At 45.8% G+C, this 26,752-nt stretch overlaps 1 protein-coding gene across 2 annotated transcripts in view; it reads right to left on the bottom strand.

Moving 5' to 3' along the window:
- Window positions 1-26,752, bottom strand: part of ROR1 (receptor tyrosine kinase like orphan receptor 1) — a 421,847-nt gene that overhangs the window by 42,227 nt on the left and 352,868 nt on the right. Inside the window, exon 1 of one of the 2 annotated variants that reach the window (XM_021713622.1) lies at window positions 9,061-9,180. The exons of the other annotated variant lie outside the window; for it this stretch is intronic. The gene's annotated coding sequence lies outside the window, so the exon portion shown is untranslated. Of the gene's footprint in view, window positions 1-9,060; window positions 9,181-26,752 lie in introns of those variants that run through there. 2 annotated transcript variants of the gene reach the window in all.

Raw genomic sequence — 26,752 nt, 5'->3', positions numbered from 1 at the left:
TGCGTATTTGTATACCTAAACCTTAACTGTACCCCACAATTTTAAAATTAAAAAATACGGTTTAGAAAAAAGAAAAAGAAATATGGTAGAAATTCAGTTGCTACATCTTATTAGAAAACTTGATAAACTATCTTAAAGACAAACAGCTTAAACGAGAGAACATAAAATAAAAGCAAAAGTCTTCTCCGTAAGAAAACACAAGAAATAACACATAAGTTTGTATTATGATAATGAAAGTGTTATTTTTCCAAACTTATGTATATGAGTTTTCATATGAAGACTAAAAAAACCAAAAAACAACAAACAAACAAACAAACAAAAAACATGAAGCCAGTGGCCAGGCAGCAGAAGTGCAAGGGCACTTGTGATGAGCATGCCCGAGTCTGCCTTCGATGGGGAGGACAAGTGCATTGTGAACGGGCCAGTGGCACGTGGTCATTTGTCATGGCGCTGGCACCGGCATGCAGGCTGCTTCGCCGTGATGCCAAGGTGCAGGCGTGCCTCTCATGAAGGTAATGTCGTTACCACACTGCCAGCCTCCCAGGCCTTCCACATTGTCTGTCATGCAGTCCCCCTCCTCCCGGATGTCTCCCCTCCCCCAGGGCAAGGGGCTTATGGTGGGTGTAGAAACAGCCCTAAGAGCCGGAGTGGAACATCGTGGCAGCAATGGGAGTATCCTTCCAGGAACCAGTCACCTCCCCCAGGAAAGCTAGTCACCCATCCCACCTCCACTCCCAACACCTTGATCAAACCATCCATAACCTTCGATTGGAGACAATATATGTCTGTTTAGTGCCTGCCTGGCCACCAACTGACCGACAGAACCAGAAGAGACAAGGAGACTGTCCTAGGCTAGCCTGCTGATGTGGACCCTTCTCCATGCCAGAAACACCCTTCTGAACTGGAAGCCATTTTCTCTCTCTGCAGAATTTAGACAGCATGGGTGGCACGAGCAGACCTAACAGCTGAGCTGGTACTTAGTGGTGAATTTGGCCCTAAAATGTTCTTTCTGGGGGTATTTATAAGACCAGTTCTTATCCATCTTCTCAATGGGAAGAGAACAGATACAGAGGGACTTTCCTAACCGTAAAACTTCAGTTAAGACAAAGAATTGAAAACAGGTACTCAAACACATGTTTGTATGCAGATGTTCACTGCAGCACTATTCATGAGAGCCCAACGGTGGAAAGAACTCAAATGTTCATCGCCAATGAACAGATAGGCAAAATGTGGTAGACGTGTGCAACAGAATACTCTTCAGCCATGAAAAGAAATGAAGGACTGACACAGGCTACGATGCGGGAGAACCTCAGAAACATCAAACCAAATGAAATAAGCAGGACACAAAAGGCTACATATTGCATATGCCATTCATATATTTAGAGCGGGCAACTCTACAGAGACAGAAAGCAGATTGGCTGCTGGGAGAGGCTGGGGGAGGGAGGAGTAGGAAGTAACTGACGAATGGGCATGGAATCTTTCAGGATGATTAAACGCTTTGAAGCTAGACAGAGGTGGTGGCTATACAACACTGTAACTACTATGCATTGTGCAGTAACAGCTACTGAATTGTTCACTTTAAAATGGTTAATTCTATGTTATGTAATTTTCACCTTAATTTAGAAAACAAAACTCTTTTACACAAGGGCCAAGGGAGAGGGAACTTGGGAGGAGGCCAATGGCTGGAACATCAAGCCTCAAGTTGGGGACAGATTTGGGGGTGGCCATTTGTGGGATGCTTCTAGCTGGCTAATGTGAGCATCAGCCCCTCACACGGTGCCAGCGGGTTCCTTCATTCTGACTCTCATAGCCCTGTGAACGGAATGCCAGGAAGAGGGTTCAGCAGGCCCATGGCATGGCAGCCTCATGGGAATGGATGGTGGTGAATTCAATTACCCAGCACCTCTGAATTTACCCCCCTCAGCCCCTCTTGCCACGGAGATAAAATCACGTTAAGATGCCTGCCCCCCAAACCCTTGAAGATAAGCCATCACACAGCTCAAAGACATGTGGTAACTCTAGGTTTGCTCCAGTGAGCAATTTAGCAAAGTGGGGGTTATTGTCTCTCCTGCAGGTAGTCATTTCTCTTTACCCAAGGAAAATTAACTTAGCAGTGCTTTCCCAGAAGGCCATCATGGCCATAAGTGGATGGAAAGTATCCCTTTTTAAAGCTTGTAAATCAGGCCACCTATGATATCCTGGTTAAAAGCACGGCCACAGAAGGGCTCTCTAACCTCAAGCTGGGTGTGAAGCTTCAGCCCTCACAGGCAGGATTCTCCCCCGGGAGGTGCAATCAGATCTCTTAAAGGTGAAAATCAGCTCTGTCTTTTAATTAAAAAGGGGGATACATCATAAAAATAAGGATCTAAGTAAAGGGACGCAGAATTGTCCAGTGTAGAAAGAAGACCGGAAAGACAGAAACTTTTAAGAGCAGATTATAATTGGATGTGATCTGAAAAGTTACCACCTTATCCAAAACTATCTCTGTCCTCTTCCAAAAACTTCGAGGCTATAAGCATCCTGAGTTCACCACCAGTCAGGAGGAGGGTCTCTGATTTCAATCTGGTCCGCTGTAACCACACACACCTTGAAACGAAGACCCTGGGAGAAGGAGCGTCCGGACAGGTCCAGGCAGAGAGCCAGGGGAAGGCAGGCCAGGCGGAGTAAGGGAGAGAGGTGTGCGTCCAGGAAGGGGCGCTGCCGGGGCACCAAGAGCAGACATCCCCCCCGGGCTGGCTGTGGTCGGCGATTACAGGTTAAATATGTGATCCCAAAGTTATCGCAAAAGCTCTGGTTTCTAAAGACCAATCTGCAAGTGGGCATCAAAGAGGGTAACGTGCTCACATACTTGACCTCTAAGGTCAGTTTTCAAAGTGAGCCGATCAAGGCATGTCAACCCAGAGGGGCGATGACTCACAGAGAAGACTTAAATCTGGAAGACTGAGAATCCAGCTCACCCTCATATCCCTTTTGTTTTATCAGAATGCCTTTGTAAGCACAAGCAATTTTGAGGTGACTGTGTCAAATACCACGTGCTGGCTCCCACACCTGGACACTGACCACGGTGAGTTGACATTTATTCCCTCAGTCAAGACTCTCTCGCTTTGTCTCATACCATTTTTGTGCTTAAAAAATATTAAATCATATTATAGTGTTCTTTTTTCCCTTGGCCATGAACCATGAAAACAAACAGATGAAGAACGTTCTGTCATAGTTCCCAGAGCAGCACATAATAGTTACTTGTGTCCAGCTGAGAATGGGAGACACTAGCTTGGCTTCACGGGGCTGTTTGGAAGCACAAGGGTTGCGTTATACTTGGAAAAGGAGCAGAATGACCCAGGCTTGTATCTCACAAATGTAATTAGAGGGAAAATCATGTGTGTAATCTGTTTTATTCCTACTTAAAAACACATTTGCGATAACAGGACTGCACTAGTATAGGAACTGTAAGAATACGGACGATCGCTAATTAGAAGAATGAGTGATTTTGGCCATCTTCAATTGTTGGTTTCAGTGGTGGGGCGGCTTCACACCTTCCGAGAATGCCTTGGGTGTTTGTACTTTTCCTCTGTAAAGGGCCTGCTTTGCCCCCCAGATTAGGCTGAAGCTGGAAGTACCTAGGTGAGACTTGGAGTCCCCGAGTTCTCGTTAGAAGTTTTGGAGGGACTGTGGCCGTTCTCCAAATATCGGGCATTCAAACTACTCCATAAATTTGCCCGTTGAGAATCATGGGGCTCTAGAATGATATGAAATTCACACATACCAATCTGGGCAGATTTTCTACCACAAATGTTACTAGGATTGCTCTGAATTTGTTTTCTTTTTCCTTTTATGCCTTTGGCCATGGATTGGAAAAAAGGTTTGCGGAAAGTTGTAACTGGAATTTAGGAACTTCTTAGGAGGCCTTTAATTTCCTCTTGCTGCTCAGAAGTGGGGTGAAACCCAAGCCCCAATTCTTGCTTTTCTGCTTCATCTCAGCTTTGTTTCCCACTCCTTCAGCTGACGGTGGTTGTGAAGGACTACTGACTAGCCACCCTAAAAGCAATGGCCACCTATGATAGCCTGGTTAAAAGCACAGCCACATAAGGGCTCTCTAACCTCGAGCTGGATGTAAAGCTTCGCACCTCACGGACAGGTGCGAAGGTGAAGAGAATGGATAGGGAGGAAGTAAGAAAGTAACTGACGAATGGGTATGGAATCTTCTTTCAGGATGATTAAACGTTTTGAAGCTAGATAGAGGTGGTGGCTGTACAACACTGTAACTACTATGTGAAGATGTATCCCCCTTTTTACTTAATTAAAAAGGGGGATACATCATAAAAATAAAGGATCTAAGTAAAGGATGTAGAATTATCCAGTGTAGAAAAAAGACCAGAGACACAGAAACTTTTAAGAGCAGAGTTAAAAGTTCAATGCCTCCCCCAACCCTCAACCCCAGGCCCCCCAAAAGCAGAGATGCCCACATCACACATAGACTCTCACAAACTTTAAACCTTGCAGAAGCGGCCATTCCCATCAAAATAAGAATCTGCAATGCACAGACTTGCCATGTCGCCCCTCCTCGCAGACCCTGCCACAGGCTTCCCTTGTCATGCCAAGTCAAACTGGAGCCTTCACGATGTCGACACCTGTCTCCTCCTGCCCCTCCCCTCTCTGACCCCATGCCCTGCCACTTTCTCCCTTCCCCACTTGATCATTACCTGTGGCACTTAACATCATCCGGCATACTTTGTGTTGATATATTTATTTTTATCTTTTGAGGGGAGTTCCCACTCCGTCACCCAGGCGGCAGTGTGGAGGCATGATCACAGCTCACCCCAATCTCCATCTCCTGGGCTCAGGTCATCCTTCCACCTCAGCCTCCCGAATAGCTGGGCACGCACAAACATGTCCAACTAATTTTGTTTGTTTGTTTGTTTTGTGGAAATGAGGTCTTGCTACGTTGTTTAGGCTGGTCTCGAACTCCTGGGCTCAAGCAATTCTCCTGCCTTGGCCTCCCAAAGTTTTTTTACTGGGATTACGGGTATAAGTCACTGTGCCTGGCCTGTTTACTGTGTGTAAATACACTTCATGGGGACAGGAACTTTGGTTTGGTCGCTGCTATGTCCCTGGAGCCCCAGAACAGTGCCTATGAAATACAGTATCGAGTTGCTAATGCTTTTTTTTTTTTTTTTTTTGAGTTGGAGTCTCACTCTGTCGCCCAGACTGGAGTGCAGTGGCCGCTCCTGGCCACCGCAGCCTTGACCTGCTGGGCTCCGGCGATCTTTCCGCCTCAGCCTTCCCTACAGGCACGTGCTACCACGCCCGGATAATTTTTTTGCCCAGGCGGGTCTCGAACGCACTCACCTCGGCCTCCCAAAGCACAGGATTACAGGCTGAGTCACCGAGCCCAGCTAAGTTGCTAATGCTTAACAAATATGTTTAATAAGTAAGTGAATTAAATCCCTCTCACTTCCTAGTTTTTAACTTCTGTGTGGTGGCAGCAAGAGGGAGCCTGTGGCCACCCAGCAACCTGCAATGTGTCCCTCTACTTCCCGACCTCAGCCACCCAACCCTCCTATGCAGCTCGTTCTGCTACCTGGAAGAAATGAAGAGGAGAGGAAGGGACAGGGTCTACGAGAAGCAACAGCACACCTTGGAAACATAACTCGCTTCCCGAGTGCTTCCTGAAGTTGATGCTCTCTTCCCTCCAGCTCAGGGCCCCGTCACCTCTCCCTGCTCAGAATAGGGACTCAGCCAGGAGGTCTGCCTCCACCTCCGCTCTTCCAGCCCCCTCCCCCAAAGGCTGCAGAAGCCCATCTGCGGTGGAACTCTGTGTCATCCCCGAGGCGGGTGCTCTCCACACGGCATCCCGCCCCTCTCAGGTCCACGATAGCCACTTGTCACCGGAGTGGAAGGCCGGTCTGTATGAGAGTGGAAGGCCGAAGCACCTTAGCTAATGTGGCTCGTGTTAAAATGGTTTCCTTTTCTTCTCTCCTTCATTTCTTCCACCTACCTACACAAGGTATTGAAATTTTATTCTATGTACCACAATATTCCAGGCGTTGAAGTAGACACCCAACTATGGATTAGCTATGGATATTATTTAAATTTTTTTTTTTAATTTTAAAGATGTGGAGTACATTTCAAGGTTAGGTATACAAATATTCATTATGCAGGTACCCTTGTTAATGAGGTGTGCCCCCTCTCCCCTGGAATGCCTAGATGGTTATGAAAATACTATATTGCCCCAGACCAGAGGTGGGGGGGGAGAGAAAGAGAGATGGAAGCTTGCTATATACCTACCTTGTGCCAGGAACCCCTAAAGGTAAGTAATACTATCTACATTTTAAAGTTCAGGAAACTGGGGTTCAGAGATTGTCTCTTGCCCATAATCTTAGGTCTTGCTCCAAATTTCCTGCCGTTTCCACTATAAGAAATACTATTCAGCTAACAATAGTATATTTGAAAATGTGTACACATACGATTTAGTGAGGCAACATGAACCAGTATTTGCACAAATGACGCTTCCATGTAAAATGGTTATATGTACATAGATAAGGAAGGAGTTTAGAAGGAAGTAGCTTGATTTTGTTAGCATACTCATCTTCAAAATTGTTCAAGTACTTAGCAATGACACAGTAGTCAGACTAACGTCTTGAGAAAACAAGCTTGAGAAAGGTGCTAGATTTTGTTGTACGCTGCCTAGACTCAGCAGAAGGGAGAGAATTTCATATGCAGTAGTTGGAGGAGGCTTTTTGGAGGAGAAGAAGAGGGTGGCAAAGATGGGGTGGGTGGCATCTAAAGCCACAGAGAAAGACAATGGACAGAAAAGATCCCTCCAGGCAGTCTGGCTGGATTCTGGTCCCTCCATTCAGCAAGGGCTGTTCTCATTTCCTAGATATTGACTGGGAAAAGGCTGGCCAAATAAGTTTCAAGTTTCTGTAGGGTATTACCTACAGAACTGAAGCAGGACACTGGGACTGAACTTGGCATGGCTGAGTGGAAAAGTCACTGGGCTGGAAATCAGAAGATGAGGGTCTTGGCACACTCTGACTGCCAACAAGGTTATTTCTCTACAACCTTGGATAGGTCATGACCCTCTTTGTCCTCAGTTATTCCATTTATATAATATGGAAGTTGAACTGTACGATATGTTCTTTCCAATTCTAGCCTTTTATGGTTAACTCTAGTTTAAGCTTTCAACGTATCTCACCAAGATGATTACAGGAGCCTCCTGACTAGTTTCCCTGCTTCGATTCTTGGTTCTGTGAATTCATTTTCAGGCTGCCGTAGAGTAAGCTACCTACTAGGTAGATCAGATGATCTCTTTCTTACAACTGTCCATTGTCTCTTCACTGCATAAGTCCGCTGGCCTCTGGCAACAGTCCTAGCACATTCACAGCGACCACAAGGGCCCTAAATGGCCCCTCCCCATCCACATCTTCAGCCCAGTCTCCTGCCTTGGCCCTTTGGTCTTCCGGCCCTGGTATTGAAGAACAGCTTGCCGTTTCTAAAGGTATCATGCTGTCACTGACATTTGTGCCTTGGCTATTTCCCTTCCAGAAAATCCATTCTCTCCTTTCTTCACCTTGTTCCCTCTCCTTCATCCTTCCCATTTCAATTCAGTCTCATTTCCTTTAAGATGCTTTCCTGGAACCCTCAGATTAGTCCATGAGAAGACACGTGTCCCCTAGTATACTGTACTTACTTCATTATATTATGATTATTTTGAGGTCTGCTCCTCTACCTGGTAGAATGTTCCTGAGAGGCAGCAGCTGTTGTTATTTTTGTTTATAGCCTTAATGCATCCTCAATCTCACTCCTAGCAAAGTCTAGTACATATAACCGGGCTTGAGGAAAACACCAACTAAACGTTTATGAAAGTGCACACTATGCTTCTCTGCTATGGTCGCACAGAGTCCTCTGGGCCCCAAGACCATCAGCCTTCGGCAAGCTCTTGTTTGAACACAGTCTTAAAGGTGGAACAGAGCGGGTTCCACTTTTATTTCTTAAGTACACTTAGCTAGCTCCCCACCAGCCCTCCAACCTCAAATCTGCGTTTCAGAGTTGGCAGGTCAAAGGCAGGCTCATGGCTCCCCACCCTCTCCCCATGATTTCTCTAACCAGAAGTGAAAAGGCTTCACAATCTCCGGGCCCAGGTTGCTGTTACCCAAGGCTCGAGATACAGAATTGTATCTGACTCCACGAGGCTATTATTTTAAGCACTACTAAACACCCCTAACCTATCAACTCCTAGCTTTGTAGTCATTTCCAATTGGAATGTTTTTAGGCTGAAAAAAGACAGGTTTGTGAAAAGACATAAACATCTTTGGTGAGAGGTGACATATGTTTTCTCCTAGTGAAAGCAAGGTACTCCTGTAGATCCTGCAGCTTTTGGACACTGCATAAAACACATCTCTTAGGCAATTAATCTCCGGGCAGGCTTTGAGTGAAGCAATTACCCCATGTTTTTCTTTGTCATTGTTGGAAAGTTTAACAGTGCATCTATCTACTTTATTTGTGTCTGGAAAGCCAAAGACCGCCTTGAAACCTCTGCAGCAAACATACGTAAAAACGCTTAGTGTTCACACGTTTGATTTAAATATTGACAAATTTTTTCATTAGAACATTAAACCCTTTGCTTTCTTCTTCTGAAATGCTTTCCAGGCGAGTGACTTTCGCCGTTAGAACGACTCCCAGTAACTCGATACAAACTTTGCAAGCAAGAGACCATGGAACAGGGTAGTCTACCGTGGTCACCCTCTGTGGAGAGGCAGCTGTAACTGGTTACGAACCAGTGCTGGAAATAGTATTTGGAGCTCTCTTGGCAGATTTCTAACATCGTTATTCAATATGGACTGCAAATCATATGCTCGTAGTTATGAAAATGTCAGGAAACTCCGAGTGTTCATGCTCTGTTTGACAAAGCTATTTTCGAGCAGTGTTGGAAGGCAGAGGTATCCGGCACTTGGGATGCAGAAGAAAAGAACACCCTCCCCCCGACCCCCCTGCAGTTTTTGAGAAGTTGGTAATTTGGTCCCCCGTGACAAGAGCTCAGCTCTGAACTGATGGACGCACACTTCACACAGTCTTGATTAGCGCAGGGTGTATGTCGGGGCTACCAGAGGATTGGAAGGAAATGCAAGAAACTTGTTCACTTCTTGCTCAGTTTGTATCAACTGAACTTCAGATCCGGGTTGGCCAATCATTTGACTCTTAATCCTAGTGGCAGCTGAGCAATGCCCCTGGGGACAGAAGCAGGCATGAAGCAGAGCCTGGAGGGAGGGAGGGAGCAGACAGTGAAGAAAGGAAAAAGAGGCTGGTGGAGAGAGGGAAGGTAGAAGAGTGAGCAGGAGGAAGAAAAAGAAAGGCAGAAGGTGGAGAGGAACACAATATCTGACAATGACAAAATACATTTGCATGTTTCCACGTAGATGCTATAATTTAAATTTAGATTCTTACCACACTCTTGTCAGATACGTAAGGGCATTCTCATTCCACCCGTTGAAAATCAACGATTGTTGTGGAAATTTTGAAAAACAGAGAAAAGCGCAGAGAAGAGAATTAAAACCATCTACTTCCAGGACCCAACAGATAATCATGTAGCACATCTTTTTATTCCTACATATTAACACACAAATTAAGTCTTTTTACAAATTGGAATTATACTAGACATATTTTTAAAATGTGCTCTGTGTTTTCTAGATTATTAAATATTCTTCTAAAACATAATTTTTAGTGGCTGTAACTACACATTTAGGTTGCATCCAGTTTCATTATGTATAAAAATGTTGAGATGAACGTCCTTGTAGATGAATCTTTACAGATACCTATGATTATTTTTCTAGGCTAGAAACATTAAGTGGAATTATTTCCTAAGTTAAGAGATTGCACTGCTAAACTTTTTTTTTTTTAAATTTTAAAGATGTGGGGTTCAAGTCAGGGTTGGGTACATGAGTGGTCTAGGTTCAGATGAAGCTTGGGCCTCCCATTGGCCCCCACTTTGCCTGGATAAGGATCAGGCACCCTGATGGATGGTATGTGTGATCATTTATCAAATAAGAAGAGGCCAGGTCACAAGGGAATGGCTGAAGGAGCTAGAGACGTGAGCTTGGAGAGAAGAAGATGTCAGGAAACATGAGAACATTCTTCGAACGCCTGAAGGACAGCTCTGTGGCCTCTACCAGACAGAGGTGTTTCTCAAGTTCCTTTTTCACTTCCTCATCTCCAGTATCCTGGAGCATGGTGACCAGTCAGAAAACAGGTATTGATGGTAGCCTACTGACAGCCCACTGTTCACACCCTTGGGTTATGGCCATGGACAAGGCAGAGACCCTGCTTTAAGGAGTATATATTCTTAAGAAAGGTATCTGGTATGTGACTGCCAAAGGGTGGGTTGATACATAGATGAGTACGTCAAAGTTTAAACATAAAAATGGGGTGTAGTGGAGGAACATTCAAACTGAGAATGTAAACCAATGGTGCTCTCAGACATGGCTGAAGAAAACTGGGAAATGCCAGTGCCCAGAAAGCCAAAGTCTGAGGAGAGAGGGCTAATTAGTCCCATCTTCCCCACTCTCACCTCCTTAAGTCACTTCTCTAATTCAAGCTCTTTGTAAACTGCATCGGTGGCTCTTATAGTTGTGGATAAAAGGCAAATTCCTTAACTTGACTCATAAGGGTATCTAAAAAATTGGAGCTCGTTCATATGACTAGCCTCATTTCCTGTTCTGAGAAAACGAGGAGAATCAGAAAATTCCTGCTTGGACTTGGTGCGATCTTGTCTCTACAATAAATAAATTTTAAAAATTAGCCAGATGTAGCTGCGCATGCCTCTAGTTCTGGCTCCTTGGAAGGCCGAGGAGGAAGGATCACCAGATCCCAGCAGGTGGAGGCTGCGATGGCCGTGAGCGTGCCACTGTACTCCAGCCTGGGCAATGGAGTAATACTACAACGCCAAAAAAAAAAAAGAAAGAAAGAAAGAAAGAAAATTCCTGCTTGGACTCAGTAAGTGCAGGCTAGGGGCGGCCAAGGAAAGCAGGCTTCAGTGAATTTTATTGGTTTCTTTATTCAATCAGCATTCACAGAGCACCTGGTCCATGCCAGGCTGTGGCAGCTGGTACAAGTTCTGATGCTCAAGGAGCTCACAGTTTAAAGAGGGAGAAGTGGCTAGCCATGGTGGAATGCCACAAGGGCTACTCCCTGGTGAAGGCTGTCCTCAAGGGAAGGAGGCAGGAGGATGCAGTGTCTGCAGATCCAGTCATTCAATCCTACAGACAGCAAGTGCTTACTATGGCCAGCCACTCTTCTAGCTGCCAGGGCTCCGTGGCACACCAAGGGCTGGGCAAGGGAGCGGTCTGCTCTGGCGTGACCAGCATGGGGTGCAGAGTCTGGAGAATGTAGCAACAATAACGAGAACAAGGGCAGGTTAGTCTACTTTTATTACCACGATGCCCCAGCAATTCAAACAATGTCATTATATATGTCCCTGCAGGGTGGGTGTTCCCACTCTCCTGGCCTTGGTACACCATTGCTGGGGCAACCGTTGTGAATAAAACATCCCCAAATCTCCGCCCTCATGGAGTTTAGATTCCAGTGGGGACAGTGGCGGAGACTTCTAGTTGTCCACCAAAGTCTGCTCTTCCCTCCAACTTTAATAGTAGAACTCCCCATACTAGCTGGCCACGGGCTCATGCAGCCAGAAGACACAGCTGGCTGGGGCCATGTGACCGGCCACGTTTCTGATCAAGGAGATGTGGGCAGAAGTGAAGTGCACCATCTCTGAGTCAGGCTCTTGCAAAAAGGAAGGAAAGGAGGGAGGGAGGGAGAGGAGGGTAGGAAGAAAAGGACAAGGAAAGGTGCGGAGGGAAGGGAAGGAAGGGAAGGTCATGTCCTTAAAAGGAAGGGTATCCCATGCCTGGAGTGTGACCCTGAGGAGGGTTGCTGAAGAAGCCATCTAGAACTAGAGAAATGCTGTAGGTTGAGGCTGGCAGAGAAATAAGATAGACTAAGCCCGGATCTCAGAGTGCCTGCAGGCAACAGAGCTACTCCTCAACTCTGGACAGCCTCCTCTGCATTGGAGGAGTTCCGATCAGTTCCAATCTTTCTAAAGCTGCTCCATCTATCTAAAGTCCATCCATCCATCCATCCACCCATCTATTGAGAGGGGAACCCCAAAAACCCTGGAATTTATTTATAAAAAATTGTCTATTTTTACATGTTTAAACTTCAGTCACCCTCAAAGTCCTCTCTGTTTGATGCAATACACCTACTAAGACGTTTTTTCCACCGGTCAAAATAGTTTTTGAGCTCATCCATTTTGATGCCTTTTAGTGCTTCTGACGTTTTTTGTTTCACCTCTGCCACATCAGCCAAACGTTTCCCTTGGAGGACTTTTTTCATCCAGGGAAACAAAAAAAAAGTCATTCAGGGCGAGATTGGGTGAACAGGGAGGGTGGGGTGCGGGGGTCATGCCATTTTTGGCTAAAAACTGCTGAATACTCAGTGTGGTAAATCACCCATCATGAAATGGGCAAACATGTTGAAAGAATCTCCAAAAATTTCACCGAAGCCGAATGCAGTCTCTCACAACACCAGCTGGTTCACTGATGCCCATGGGCTCCTAGAACATTCCCTTAGCAAGGGAAGACTGTACTACAAGGGGCCTACCCTCCAAAAGACAATTCCGGGTTTTTTTGGGGGTCCCCCCTTGTATACCAGCTTAGACTGTACCCTAATTAATACTGGGAGATAGACTATAAACAAGTAAAGGAAATCTATAGTTTGTCAGGTGATAAGTATATGCAAAAAAATTAAGCAGGCACCTGGGAGAGCATGTTGCTGGGTCAGGTAGGCTACCATGACCCTTGCTGTTGAGAGTGGTAGCCACACATGTCTGCTTTTAAGCACTTGAACATGGCTAGCCCACACTGAAATGTTGGCAAGTGTAAAGTATACTCTGGATTTTGAAAACTTTTAGTACAAAACAAGTAAAATAACTCATTCATGTTTCATATTGATTACATGTTGAAATGAAAATATTTTGGATCTATTGGGTTAAATAAACTAGATCATTAAAATAATTTAATCAGCCAGGCTTGGTGACTCAGCCTGTAATCCTGCACTTTGGGAGGCTGAGGTGAGTGGATTGCCTGAGTCCGTGGGTTCGAGACCTGCTTGGGCAACTTGGCGAGACTTCATCTCTACAATAAATCAAAAATTAGCCGTGTGTGGTAGCGCGCCTGTAGTTCCAGCTACTTGGAAGGCTGAGGCAGAAGGATCGCCAGAGCCCAGCAGGTTGAGGCTGCGATGGCCAGGAGAGTGCCACTGCACTCCAGTCTGGGCAACAGAGTGAGACTCCAACTCAAAAAATAATAATAATAATAATAATAATAATTTTATCTGTTTTTACTTTAAAAAATGTGGCTCTTAAAACGTTTAAAATTACATGTGTGGCTCATAAGGCATTTCTACTGGACGATGTTCCTTTTTTTTTTTTTTTGAGAGACAGGGTCTCATTCTGTCACCCAGGTTGGAGTGTTGTTGGATGATCACAGCTCACTGCAACCTTGAACTCCTGGGTTCGATGATTCTCCTGCTTCAGCCTCCCAAGTAGCTAGGATTACAGGCACGCACCACCATACCTGGCTAATTTTTTGCTTTTTATAGGGACAAGGTCTTGCTATGTTGTCCAGGCTGGTCTTGAACTCCCGGCCTCAAGCAGTCCTGCCTTGGCCTCCCAGAGTGTTGGGATTACAGGCGTGAGCCCCACCTCCAGCCTTGGACAACATTGCTTTAGGCTCTCCCTGGCAATCCCTCACTGTGCCCCTACACAGTGCTTGCTGAGTCTGCTGCTTCTACTGTATTTGACTCCCTAGACTTTCTCCAGTTCCAGTCTTTCCACCGTCCTGTTCATGGGGGAGGATCAAGCTCTCTGGATATTAGGATTTATTAGTAATGATCATGATCACCCAGTAGGCGCCTACAAAGATCCAGAAAAAGGAGGCCCCTACATGTCAGCATAGGGCACAGAACCAATTGGGAAGCACAAAGGGTTTTACTTATCAAAAGAAGACATCATTTCCCAACTGGATCACCACAATACACAAACTTCCACCATTAAAAGTTTGGTGGTTCAGGCCTGTAATTCAGCACTTTGGGAAGCAGAAACAAGAGGATTGCTTGAGCCCAGGGGTTCGAGATCAGCCTGGACAAGTAGGCGAGACCTCATCACTACAATAAAAAAAAAAATTAGCTGGGTGTGGTGGCACCCACCTGTAGTCCCAGCTACTTGGAAGGCTGAGGAAGAAGGATCACCTGAGCCCAACAGATCAAGGCTGCAGTAGCAGTGAGCATGCCACTGCACACCAGCCTGGGCAACAGAGTGAGACGATGGCTAAAAAAGACAAAAAAAATTGCCTTTTTTTAAGAGAAAAGAAGGGCTAAAAAAGTAGCATTTAAGGCCACACATGGTGTCCTGTAATCCCAGCATTTTGAGGGGCTGAGGTGGGAGGATTGCTTGAATCCCGGAGTTAAGAGACCAGCCTGGGCAACATAAGATCCTGTCTCTAAATAAATATATACATGAACAAACAAATAAACAGAATTAGCCAGGCATAGTGGCTTACACATGTAGACCCAGCTAGGAGGATCGCTTGATCCCCAAAAGGTTGAGGCTGTGAACCATGATTGTGTCACTGCACTCCAGAATGGCGGATGAAAGGAAGACAGGAAGAAGGAAGGAAGGAAGGAAGGAAGGAGCATTTGAGAAACTCTAAGTCACAGTGTCCGAGAGCAAGGCTTTGGAATCATATAAACCAGGGTTCAAATGCCAGCTCTGCCTTTTCTTAGCTGTGGGGCCTTTAATAACGACTCTGCGATTTAGGCATCCATTTCCTCATTTCCAAAGTCAGGATATTATTACCTACATCGTACACAGCTGTTCTGACCTTCCATGCTTCCACCTGTAACACACATGCCGGGCATAGAGGCCAACTCTTGGATTCTAGACCTCAGGTGCCCAGCATCACTCTTAAGAAGCTGTTCAGAATCACAAAGAAGGATTTTAAGAAAATGACTACAAGGGCATGTACCTTGGCTCCACTGCCTCTCAGGAAAATTCTGCCAATGGGGAGTGGGCTAAGAAGGGCAGTGAAAGGAGAACCTTTGCAGCCACAAAGGACAAACATATGGACTTTGCAGCAACTTGGATGGATCTGGAGTCGATCATACTCAGTGATCTATCACAGCAACAAAGGACAGAGTACTATACGTTCTCACTCATAAGCGGACTTTGAATAATTATACTGCTATAAGAAAGCAATTGGCAGTAATGGGAAACTGTCGGAGCGAGGGTGGGATTGGCAGTTGAGGGAAACTGCCAGGGGAGGGAGGGGCACACCTCATCAACAAGGGTACCTGCATAATCAGCGTTTGTATACCTAAGCCTGAATTGTACCCCACATCTTTATAATTTAAAAAATTTTATTGTTCCGAGCCGAACAATAAACGACAGCATTCCACCTGGAGGCAAGGGGTCGGGAGCATGAGTGAAACACTAATTAATTGGAACGACTCTTCAAGAAGGAGGAAAAACAAGACAACTCCATCGTGTCTTCAGTGTCCTTTTCACGCTGGCCCTGGGATTACGCCAGCCAGCAATGGCCGTCAAGGTGAGGTTGGCCGACAATGAAGTGTTTCATTAATACTGTCAAGCCATGACAGCATTTACGGTACAAATGCTGGACCTCTGCGTGTCACTAAGACATAAATCTCACTTTAATCCACAGAGCCAGGAACTGTTGGAATACCAACAGCTTTAATCCACGAGTCAGGTTACCTGATCTGGTGAGTATCAGAAGGTGGCTTAGAATCGGGCCCATCTGATTTTTAACCAGTATGGGATGCTGCTGAAAACAAATTGAAGAGGCCAGTCACCATGGCTCATGCCTGTAATCCCAGCACTTTGGGAGGCCGAGGCAAAGGTCTGCTTGAGGCCAGGAGTTCAAGACCAGCCTGGGCAACATACTGAGGCCCCCATCTCTACAAATAAATTAAAATATTAGCTAGGTGCGGTGGCATGCACCTGTAATCTCAGCTACTCAGGAGACTGAGCTAGGAGGATGGCTTGAACCCAGGAGGTCTAGGCTGAAGTGATCTGTGACTACGCCACTGCATTCTAGCCTGGGTGACAGAGTGAGCCTGTATTTTACAAATCACACACACACACACACACACACACACACACACACACACCAAGCTTACAATATTTACATTTGTTATGAAATATTAAAGACTTGTAAATTGAATAGAAGTCTAGCTTGAATGTTTTAATTATTTTTAAGAAGACAAAACGCTAGTGCACTGGTCTTGACTAGGGAGTGGTGAACATGTTTGTGATTGGGAACACCTTAAGAGGGGCTCTCTAAGATATGAGTCTGCAGGGGGCAGGCACTGTCAGCCTGCTAGAGCGACTGGGGCATTCTTAAATCTTTCTGCGTCCCAGTTTGCTCATCATTGAAATGGGAATATTCATCTCTGCACTACCTGTATCACAGAATTTTTGTATGACAATGCATATGAAAATGCTCTTGTGAGCTACCAAATCCTACGTGAACACAACAGACAAATCAGGTGGGTGGCAGGCGGGTTGATTCAAGAAAGGGGCAAACATGGGCAAAGAAAGAAGATCTAACTTCTTGTGTAAGCCCAAGTCATTTTAGAAAGTATGATTTATATCATTTCTTCCCCCCTCATTGGGTTGAGAAAAGAAAATAATCCTTTTTTTTCTTAAGTCAAACCAAACTGAAAGTGGAAATCATGAATAGCATTGCAAAGTGAGTTCCTGCATACAAAGCATTTCCCATATATCGTCTCATTTAGTCCTCAAAATCATGCCATGAGTCAGACATTTTAAAGATGGCGGAAAGGAAGTTGAAGAGATCCAGGAGGTTTTGTTGGATAGATCACCATTGCCATTAATTGGCAAGGTGGGGACTCAGTACCAGGTCTTTTGATGTATTTTCTTCTTTACTCAGTTTTCTCTGAGCTGACTCTCCCTTCTCCCATCCACCTCTAGTCCCTACCTCCCAAAAAGGTTTAGCAGAGGCTATTTTAACATCATTGATCAATGGTCTTCTTGGTCAATCAGGTCTTGGTTGAGGACATTTATTTTCCAGCACTGTCCTATATTTCAGAGTGTTCGAAAGACAGATTGGGCCTGGCCTCTCTCCTCGGGGAACATGTCATTTTTGTGGAGAGACAAGATATAAAATGTTGAAAAACCTAGAGAGCTGAGGTGTTAAACCGTACAGCACAGAATCTAAGTGTAGTCGATTCAGCACGGGAACCTCCACAGGGGCTCCTGGGAGTGGTCAGGGAGAACTTCCTGGAGAAGGTGGGGACTTGAGCTTCCTGACAAAGTCGTGGGTGAATGAAGGCCAAGGGCCAGATCCTGAGTCTCAGCCACATGTTCCTCACATTACTCAAGTGAGTGTCAAAGGTTGTACATTCAAAAACCCCCTTCACTTTAAATACCTGCCACACACTTGCAGACACACAGACTCATAGACACACACACTCATGTGCTCCTTGGTTGTGGGTATAATTTCCATCAAGCAGAGGAAGGCTGGGAATGTTAGTTATCTAGTGGCTTCATTTATGGGTTAGTCGAAATGACCATCACAAGATCACTCAAAGCATCGGGGACAATGCTTCAGAATGACCTACTGTTTTGTAAAAGAGCTCTACTTTCTGAGGTGATACTTATTGAAAACAAAGGGGGAGGTGGCATACTTTTATGTGGCTTTCCCAAAAACGCAGCCTGGCAATTTAAGAGTCCAAGCGGTAAAGTCGCCCCCTTTGAAACCTCCTTTATATCTACCATGTGCAGATGCACCAGGCATAACATTAAAAAAATTGTGCCCCAAATCACGGCCCCATCCTTTCAAGTTTGATGCAGTCAGTTTAATGTTCAATCTCACTGCTCACAGAAATACTTTCGGATCTGAGGAGACAGGAGACAGCCATCCCACAGATGGAATGTGAGGATCCCGCAGGAGAGCATGGATTAACTTGAAAGTGTGGTGGAATGGGACAAGCTCGTTTCCTTAGTGATGGAGAGTACGTGAGAAACTCCCAACTTGTTTCACTGTAAATCTGTGTCCCTGGTGCCAAACTCTGTATCTGGCAACAGTAAGTACTCAAGAAACAGAGGCCAAGTGAAGGAAGAGCTACTATCTTTGATGACCCTGTGCTTTTTAGTGCTTTCAGAGTTCTTCTCTTTTTTATTTTTATTTTTTTGAGTTGGAGTCTCACTGTGTCGCCCAGACTAGAGTGCAGTGGCACGCTGCTGGCCACCACAGCCTCCACCTGCTGGGCTCTGGCGATCCTTGCACCTCAGCCTTCCAAGGAGCTGGAACTACAGGCGTGCCCTACCACGCCCAGCCCATTTTTGATTGATTGTAGAGACGAGGTTTCACCAAGTTGCCCAGGTGGGTCTCGAACCCGTGGGCTCAGGCAATCCATTTGCCTCGGCCTCCCAAAGTGCTGGGATGACAGCAGAGTTCATATAAACACAATCATGCTGACCATTTCTTGGTATGTGTGTATTAAGCATTCTATAAATAAAACCTTATTTGCTCCCTGCAAGAATCGTGACAGGCGGACATTACTACTCCCATTTAATAGACGAGGAAACTGAGGCTTAGAGAATTAAGCAATTTTCCCAAGATCACAGCCAGGTCCAACAATGCCTAATTGCATGCTGCCACCCACTGTTTACAAAGCCACTCAACCGATGGGTTTGGTGGCTCAGTCTGTTGTCCCAGCACTTTGGGAGGCCGAGGTGAGAGGATTGCCTGAACCCGTGGGTTTGAGACCAGCCAGGGCAACTTGGCGAGACCTTATCTCTACAATAAATAAAAAATGAACCGGGCTTGGTAGCGCACACCTGTAGTTCTGGCCACTTGGAAGACTGAGGCAGAAACAATGCTGGAGCCCAGTAGGTCGATGCTGGGGTGGCCATGAGTGTGCCACGATACTCCAGCCTGGGCGACACAGTGAGACTCCAACTCAAAAAAAAAAAAGAAAAGAAAAGAAAAGAAAAGAAATGTGTCCAAGGTCACCTAGTTAGTAACTGGTGGAGCAAGATATCAGATATGAAGCTGCCCATATTACTTAAAGTTACTTTTATTTTTTAAAAACTCCCAGCCATCTTATTATTATTTTTTTTTTTTAGCAATTTTGACCCCTATTTAGCCAAAAATTCGGCTATAACAGCAAAAAGGCACACAATTCTAGTTCACTAAATATTCCAGCTAGTGGGGAATTTACTACACATCTGATGTTGTCCTGGGCCTTAGCTTTCTCACATGTGAAAAAAGGAGGTGGGACAAGATGAAGCGGATTCGTGGCCCCTGCCTGGAATTCACGGATGGCTCTGGGATCCTCCATCGTTCACCACCACTTCTCAGTGGTGCTGAAAGGCAGTTGATGTCCGTTTGAATTGTGTCAGTCAGAAAAGGCACCGTGCCGGTTTCTTTAATGCCATCCTAAACGACTTCTCAGTTGATCTGTCAGCACTGTCAACACCCGGGCCCTGCAGTGAGGCAGAAGCAGGGCTTAAGCATGTCTCCCCACCCTTTCCCCGGGGTGCTGCAGGGCTGGGGAGCTGTTGTTCTCAGTACCACCTGTCCAAGGAGCTCACTTTGTTGTTCCCACCTGCCTTGGGCACCTCCGCACTCTCAGGGGCTGAGTCCCTCACCCATCAGCCAGCCACTCCTTCGGAAACTGCTTTCTCCCTCACATTAAGCCTTTAAGCTCTTGCTTCTCAACATTTCATCCTGACAGCATCAAGTGGGTGTTAGCTGTCTAACGCGTGGCATATTCAGCTGAAGAATTCCGATGGGCTGATTTGAACGACCCATGGCAGGCATGTCAGTCACGCCCAGGTTGGAGATGGCCTTGGGGGCAAGAAGACGACACTTCCAGGCTTCCCTCATCAGCTCAGGCTTTTCTTTTCTCTCCTCCCAGTGGGTGAGTCTCATCTCAGCCTCAAGTTCACCGGTCATGGTCCCACAAGCAGGATGAGTTAAAGGCAGAGGCACAATTCAGAGGCACGGAATGAAAGTGGATTGCGTTTTCATGTCAGAAGCCATGTGAAGCATGAATCACTTTACAATTCCTCCTTTTATTTTTTTTGAGTCATAATCTCACTCCTTTGCCCAGGCTGAGGTGCAGTGGCATGCTCAGCATCGAACTGCTTGGCTCAGGTGATCCTTTTGTCTCAGCCTTCCAAGGAGCCAGAACTACAGGTGCGCGCTACCACACCCGGCTAATTTTTGATTTACGATAGAGATGAGGTCTTGCCAAGTTGCCTGGGACTGGTCTCAAACCCATGGTCTCAGGCAATCCTCTCGCCTTGACCTTCCAAAAAATTCCTTCTTTTAACACACACATGCCCCCATGAGTAAGAGTGGTACCATCTTCATTTTATAGATGGGATGGGGAGAGGATTGTTAAATGCTGAAGCAGGGTATCCAACCTAGATTTGTCAGATTCCAAAAGGAAAATACTCATATCTTTTTAAACTTCATGCTTTTCTTTTTGGAGATGAAATCCTGGAATTCCTCAGAATAACTTGAGTCTCTTGTGAGGTGAGCTACTCGTCTTTTTTTCTGAGTTGAAGTCTCACTCCATTGCCCAGCTGGAGTGCAGTGTCATGCTCATGGCCACCCCTGTGTCGACCTGCTGGGCTCCAGTGAGCCTTCTGCCTCAGCCTTCCAAGTACAGATATGCGCAACCATGCCCGGCTATTTTTTATTTTATTGTAGAGAGGAAGTCTCTCCAGGTTGCCTGGGTTGGTCTCGAACCTGGGTTGGTCTCGAATCTACTCATCTCGGCCTCCCAGAGTGCTGGGATGACAGGCTGAGCCACCGAGCCCGCCTGGCCCAGGTGAGCAACTCTTGAGAGCCTCAATGGGGGTCCTTGAAGCCACAAGGAAACTGGAGTGGTTGTGATGTCCAAGGTACCAAATCGGACACATTTGCGATTTTCCCGATGCAAATGCCCCTGCCAAAGCTCTCTTCATTCTCTCCCTCGCTTTTCCTGATGTCATGGAGGAGAAAGTCGTGATGAGGGGGTTGGCCTGCCTTCCAGTTTAAAATCATAAGAATGGCTCAGTAGCTCAAGAACAGTGAGACCCTAGCAACCACACTCTCTTGTAGCTTCCTCATCTGTAGAATGGGGCTAATAACTCAACTGCCATCTCTTCAGCATCCTGCAGGATAAAGGAAAGGATACACGTGAAGCCCTTTGGAAACCTCAAAGAGCTCAGTCTACGTTATGGATTCACTCTTTTGGTATATATGATGTATATCTTTGGGAAATGCACGATGTGAGGCTGCTTGGCGGATACAAATGAAAAAAAATACAATCTCTTCCCTTAAAGTATGTACACTCTTGAAAAGAAAAGACGTGTGCATGAAAAACTGTAACAGAACGTAAAAGAAAACAGTCGGCACCGGAACAAGAGAAACACAAGACGTTCTAGAACCTGAGAGCAGGGGGAAGGGGGAATTCAGAAAAACAGAAAAAGGTGTATCTTTGTTGAGAGGACCTGGAAGATAAAATCTATGGAAGGTGACAACTGGTTCATTAATTATGCATTCTTCTACCCTTTAACCGTTTTTTCACATACCTATTATGTGCTGTGCAAGTTTCTGGGCCAAGGGGTGGGGTGCGCTGGTTGGGGAAATGTCCATGGGGCCTAGAAATGCAGGTCTGGAGTTCAGGAAAAGAGTTAGGGTTGGTGGACAAATTTCTTTTTTTGAGTTGGAGTCTCCCTCGGTTGCCCAGACTGGAGTGCAGAGGCCGCTCCCGGCCACCGCAGCCTCCACCTGCTGGGCTCTGGCGATCCTTCCGCCTCAGCCTTCCGAGTAGCCGGAATTACAGGCATGCGCTACAGCGCCCGGCTGATTTTTTGATTTATTGTAGAGATGAGGTCTCGCTGCCCAGGCGGGTCTCGAACCCGCGGGCTCAGGCAATCCACTCACCTCAGCCTCCCAAAGGCGCGGGATTACAGGCTGAGCCACCGAGCCCCGCGGTGGACAAATTTCAATCATCCTTATAGTGTTGGCGGTCAAAGCTATAGAAATTGATGAGTGCATCCTGGTTTATAGGTGAGATTAAATGGTGGAGGAGGGAGGAGAGGCAGAGACAAAAACTTGTGGAGAAATCCACAAATATGGGGTTGAAAGAGGAAAGCGAGTCAGCAAAGCACACTGAGAAGATAGACTCAGGGCTGGGCATGGTGGTTCACATCTGTGGTCTCAGCACTTTGGAAGGCTGAGGTGAGAGGATGGATTGAGCCCAGGAGTTTGAGACCAGCATGGGCAACACAGCAAGACCCCCTAGCTACAAAACAATAAACAATATTAGCTGGGTGTGGTGGTGTGCACCTGTAAATCACAGCTACTCAAGAAGCTGAGGGAGGAGGATCACTTGAGCCCAGGAGTTTGAAGCAGTACTAAGCTATGACCGTGCCACTGCACTCCAGCCTGGGCAACAGAGCAAGACCTTGTCTATAACTTTTTTAAAAAAGGGATAGTCTCAGAGAGGTGGAAACAAGGAAAAAAAGGGTAAAAAATGCTAATGAAGAAAGGGTATCAGCTGTGTCCCATTCCACAAAGTACACTGGTGATTGAGAAAAAAAACCACTGGACTTGGCAGTTAGGAAATTTCTAGTGTTCCTCGAGTAAGCACGCATCTCTCCTGTGTCCAGAACAAGTTACTGTAATCATCTGATTCCTGGCCACTGGGAACCACGATAGAATCCCTGAATTGGAATCCCAGCCCTGCCTCTTAATAGCTATGTGACTTGGGCAACTTAACTTTTCTTTCTGTGCCTCAGTTGGGGATAATACCTTTGCTGCTCATATGATTATCATGAGGATCAAACACATATCACAGTTGCGCTTACCCACAATGGCGCATAGAACAATCCTTGATACAGGATAAGCACTCAATCCATGTGAGCAACCACGCACAGGTCAATCCACCCAGGAAGACCTGTTTTCAAAAGCCTCTCAGTTGAGGGACCACAGATCAGAGCAGTCTCCTGTCAGACTCCCGTCCACACAGGACATCCACGGCTTTGTGCCAGCTCTGTGCCTTCTTGGGAAGGCAGAGTCACACAATTTTCTGGGCTGTTGTTGCAAAACTGACCACGGACATGTAAGGACTTTTTATTGATAAGCCTTAGGTCAGCCACTGTAAAAAAAAAAAAAAATGTCTGAAAAACCATCGTATTTGACTGGTGTGTAAGTTATGGCAAGTGAACCCAAGTCCACCACACGGGGAAAAAAGGGGCAAAAAAGAGAAAGACTTTGTTACTTTTAATCACAGGTTTTTACCCCACAGGTTTTCTGTTCATTGGGTCCAAAAGTTTTAATTTCGCCTTTTTCTCTCTGTGGTACGTTATTTGGTACGAAGGTTTTACAGATGAAGACATGGAAATGTGCAATGATTAGCCCGAGGCTACCCTCTCACGGGCCACTCCTGGACCCGCCCTGCCATGTGTGGCCACGGGGCTGTGGCCCGTGTCCCAAGGCAGCAAGCACTGCCGGCTTGAAGAGCAACCACCTGAGCAAGGCTCTGAGAGACAGCTGCGGTCAGCTTGCTGGGGACCTGTGCTCCTGGGTGTTCTTGAGAAGTTGGGGAGACTACCATAGCTGCTGTGGATCTCAGATCACGGGACTGGGACCCTGGGGAAGCGAAATTTACTTCCAGGTCAACTGGATGAGCCCTAAAGTACTTTTCCTTGCGTAAACCGAATCGTCGTCGGTAATGCCCGGCCTAAGTGTGGAGCAGGGCTTGAGACACAGGTCTGCGCCGAGGGGCCTTGCAGATCCCAGCAGATAACAGAGCTTGTTATCCTGGCAGAAATGGAAGCGTCCTCAAATCCTGTCGAATGGCAGCACTGACAAAAATCGCAACCAAATGTATTTTTACACTGATTCGCCTTCTTAAGTCTGGCTCCTAAAAGCAAAACATTATCTTCCAGGAGAGTTTTAGTGAAAACACAGGAATGCTGCTGGTAAGGAGATCCCTAGGGAATGCCAGGGACTGACAACAGAGGATTTCTGATAGAAGAAAGAGACAAGGATTTGGAACGCATTTCTGAATGGAACCATTGTCTTATTTTCTTTCTTCTCCCTCTCTCTCCAAGCCCCCAGAGTCTTTTAGCAGGCACTTTGGAGGAAAAAATTTAGATCAGAAATTCAGAAATTACTGGGTTCACACAAATATGGCCTGAAAGTATTTTTTTTTTAACGGTTTCAAGTTGGAAGTCTAGTCTCCACTCCTCCTGACCTGCTCCCTAAATCCCCACCTAGCCCTGGTCCCTCCAGCCTGCCCTGTATTCTGCTTCCAAGATACACAGGTCTTCTGAAGAGCCAGGGAGGATGTTAATACTTCCTTTCCTTGGTTCCTCATCAGGAAAATAAGGGAGACCAAAGCTTAATTCTCACAAGGAAAGAGAAGATTACACAGCCAATGAGCACGGTATGACTTTCCATTAATCGACCCTTGGAATATATGAAATACCAACATTGAAATTACAAAAAAAAAACCTCTTTAGTTATCCTGTTTTATAGGCAGGAGGCAGACAGAAGGAAGATGAGGAATGGGGATTAGGGGATGTGAGCTCTAACCCCAGCTGCAGTGTTCACTAGCTACCTGTCCTCAGGGTTCAAAGTTATAAAGACCTGACTTCCAACTCCAGTTCTACATCTGATAGGCTGTGTGACCTTAAGGAAGTCACTTGCCATTCCTGGCCTTCAGGTTCCTCATTGTCAAATGGAGAAGGACGTAGTTACCTGAGGTGGTCTCTCTTCCCACATTACAATATATTTATGCACAAAAATATTGAGTTAAAACAGACAATCTGGATAAGAAAAGAATGGTCTGACTTTAGAACAGATGTAGGAGAAAAGTGAGCAGCCTTCATTGCTTTGGGTATTAGAAGGGTTTAACCACTGATTCTAATTGCACTTGCTCATTTATTCCATGAATATTTAATTAGGAGGATGATGTTCTATTGTACAAATGGAGAATACTTGGCCGCATGGAACAGACAGTCCTGTGTGGTGTGCAAAGGGTAGCCCAGGGAGTGCAGAGGTGGGCATATGTCCTTGTACCGGGGGAATGCAGCGAGGGCTTCCCGGAGGAAGTGATGTCTAAATCGACAGGGTTATCTCCTGTCTGAGTCGTATCTGCTGGTAGGGCTGGAGTGCTAAGGCCCTTAGAGATCAAAAGTCAAAAAAAGGCATTTTCCTTATCCAACCCACTCTATCATATAAGAAAAGGAAGGAAGGAAGAAAGGAGGGAGGAAGGGAGGAAGGGAGGGAAGCAGGTGGAGAGGCAAGTTCAACAAAGCTCTGCTTTCTCCCATGATGACCACCGCAATGTTTTAAAAATATCACATTCTTTCCTAGGGAATGTTCTTAGTGCACCTGTACACTGTGATTTCCCTAAGGAAGTGCTTGCTTTGCTTCTTGGGAAATCTGAAACTGGCTGCAGAGATTTCGGGCGGAAAGTCTTTCTCTTTAGAAATTACTTTCATTTGATATCACACATACTCCCAAAGCTATTAAACACAGATTATCTGTTGCTTGGGTGTCGTGACTTTGGCCCAGTAATCTTTGCATGTCTGGTGCCTACTGCAGTGCTTAGCTCACGGAGATTGTTGCAAAATATGGATTGTCAACCAAATAGAATAGTCGGGAAGTGAAGTGAAGTGTAGCAGGAAGTGAAGGTTATGTAGAAAACCGCCTAGGTTGAAATTTTTCTAAAATGTCTATTTTGTATTTGACTGTGGCCTCCTCGAGGGCCGAAAACAATGTCTTTTCATCAATACTGGGACCCTTCCTCAGTCCCTTCCTCCCAGTATCCTCAGCACAACGCATGGCATAAAGAATAAAATGTGCTGTTCTATTCAGGGATTTTTCTTTTTGCCTTGGTAATAAGGTCAATAAGTAGAGCAGAATTGCCCTCCACATGCTGTGAATCTTCTAGAACCTGTGGCTGTGTTTCTGTATTGGCAATAAGAACCAGAATTTGTGAGTGTCAGTACCAAATTCGTCAGTGGTTTACCATGCAGCCCCGAAAAAGGAACTTAATCTCTTGGTGACATTGTTTTGTCATTTGACAGTGGGGATAAAACCTGCTTTGTTTACCTTACAGGACCCTTTTCTAGTTCAAAGGAGGTCCCATCTGTGAAAGTACTTTACGGGCACTGCATACAAAATCATTAGTGCAGGGATGGAGCTCAAGGCTTGAGTCAAACAGATGTGAATCGAGTCTAACCTGGACTACCTGCTCAGTGTTGTAATGACCCCAGAGGGGTTACTTATCCTTTCTGAACCTCATTTTCTTCATTTCTAACTATAGCCACAGCAGCCTCACAGGACCGTGAGGACCACAAGAAACAGGAAATGGGTCACTAAGTAAACTGTAATATAAGCTGTTTTTTCATGTCAGTTTTTTCATGTCATTGGAGATGATCAATAAGGTGTAGGAGATTGGGCTGGCTCTGTTCTGATCAAACTCAGAAGAATCGTTGGTGCCATGCTTCTCAAAGTGGGGTGTCCATAAGATGCACCCAGAGGTGGGCTAAAGATTGCCAGGAGCCGCCCCCAAAGTGCTGACTCAGTAGTTCGGAGCGGGACCCAAGAATGTGTGTATATATATATATATATATATATATATATAT

The sequence above is a fragment of the Carlito syrichta genome, unplaced genomic scaffold, assembly GCF_000164805.1.
Source record: "Carlito syrichta isolate Samal-C Ts95f unplaced genomic scaffold, Tarsius_syrichta-2.0.1 Scaffold304635, whole genome shotgun sequence".
Classification (NCBI taxonomy): domain Eukaryota; kingdom Metazoa; phylum Chordata; class Mammalia; order Primates; family Tarsiidae; genus Carlito; species Carlito syrichta.
The sequence above is the reverse complement of the archived record's forward strand: the minus strand, read 5'-3'. Positions and strand labels throughout refer to the sequence as shown.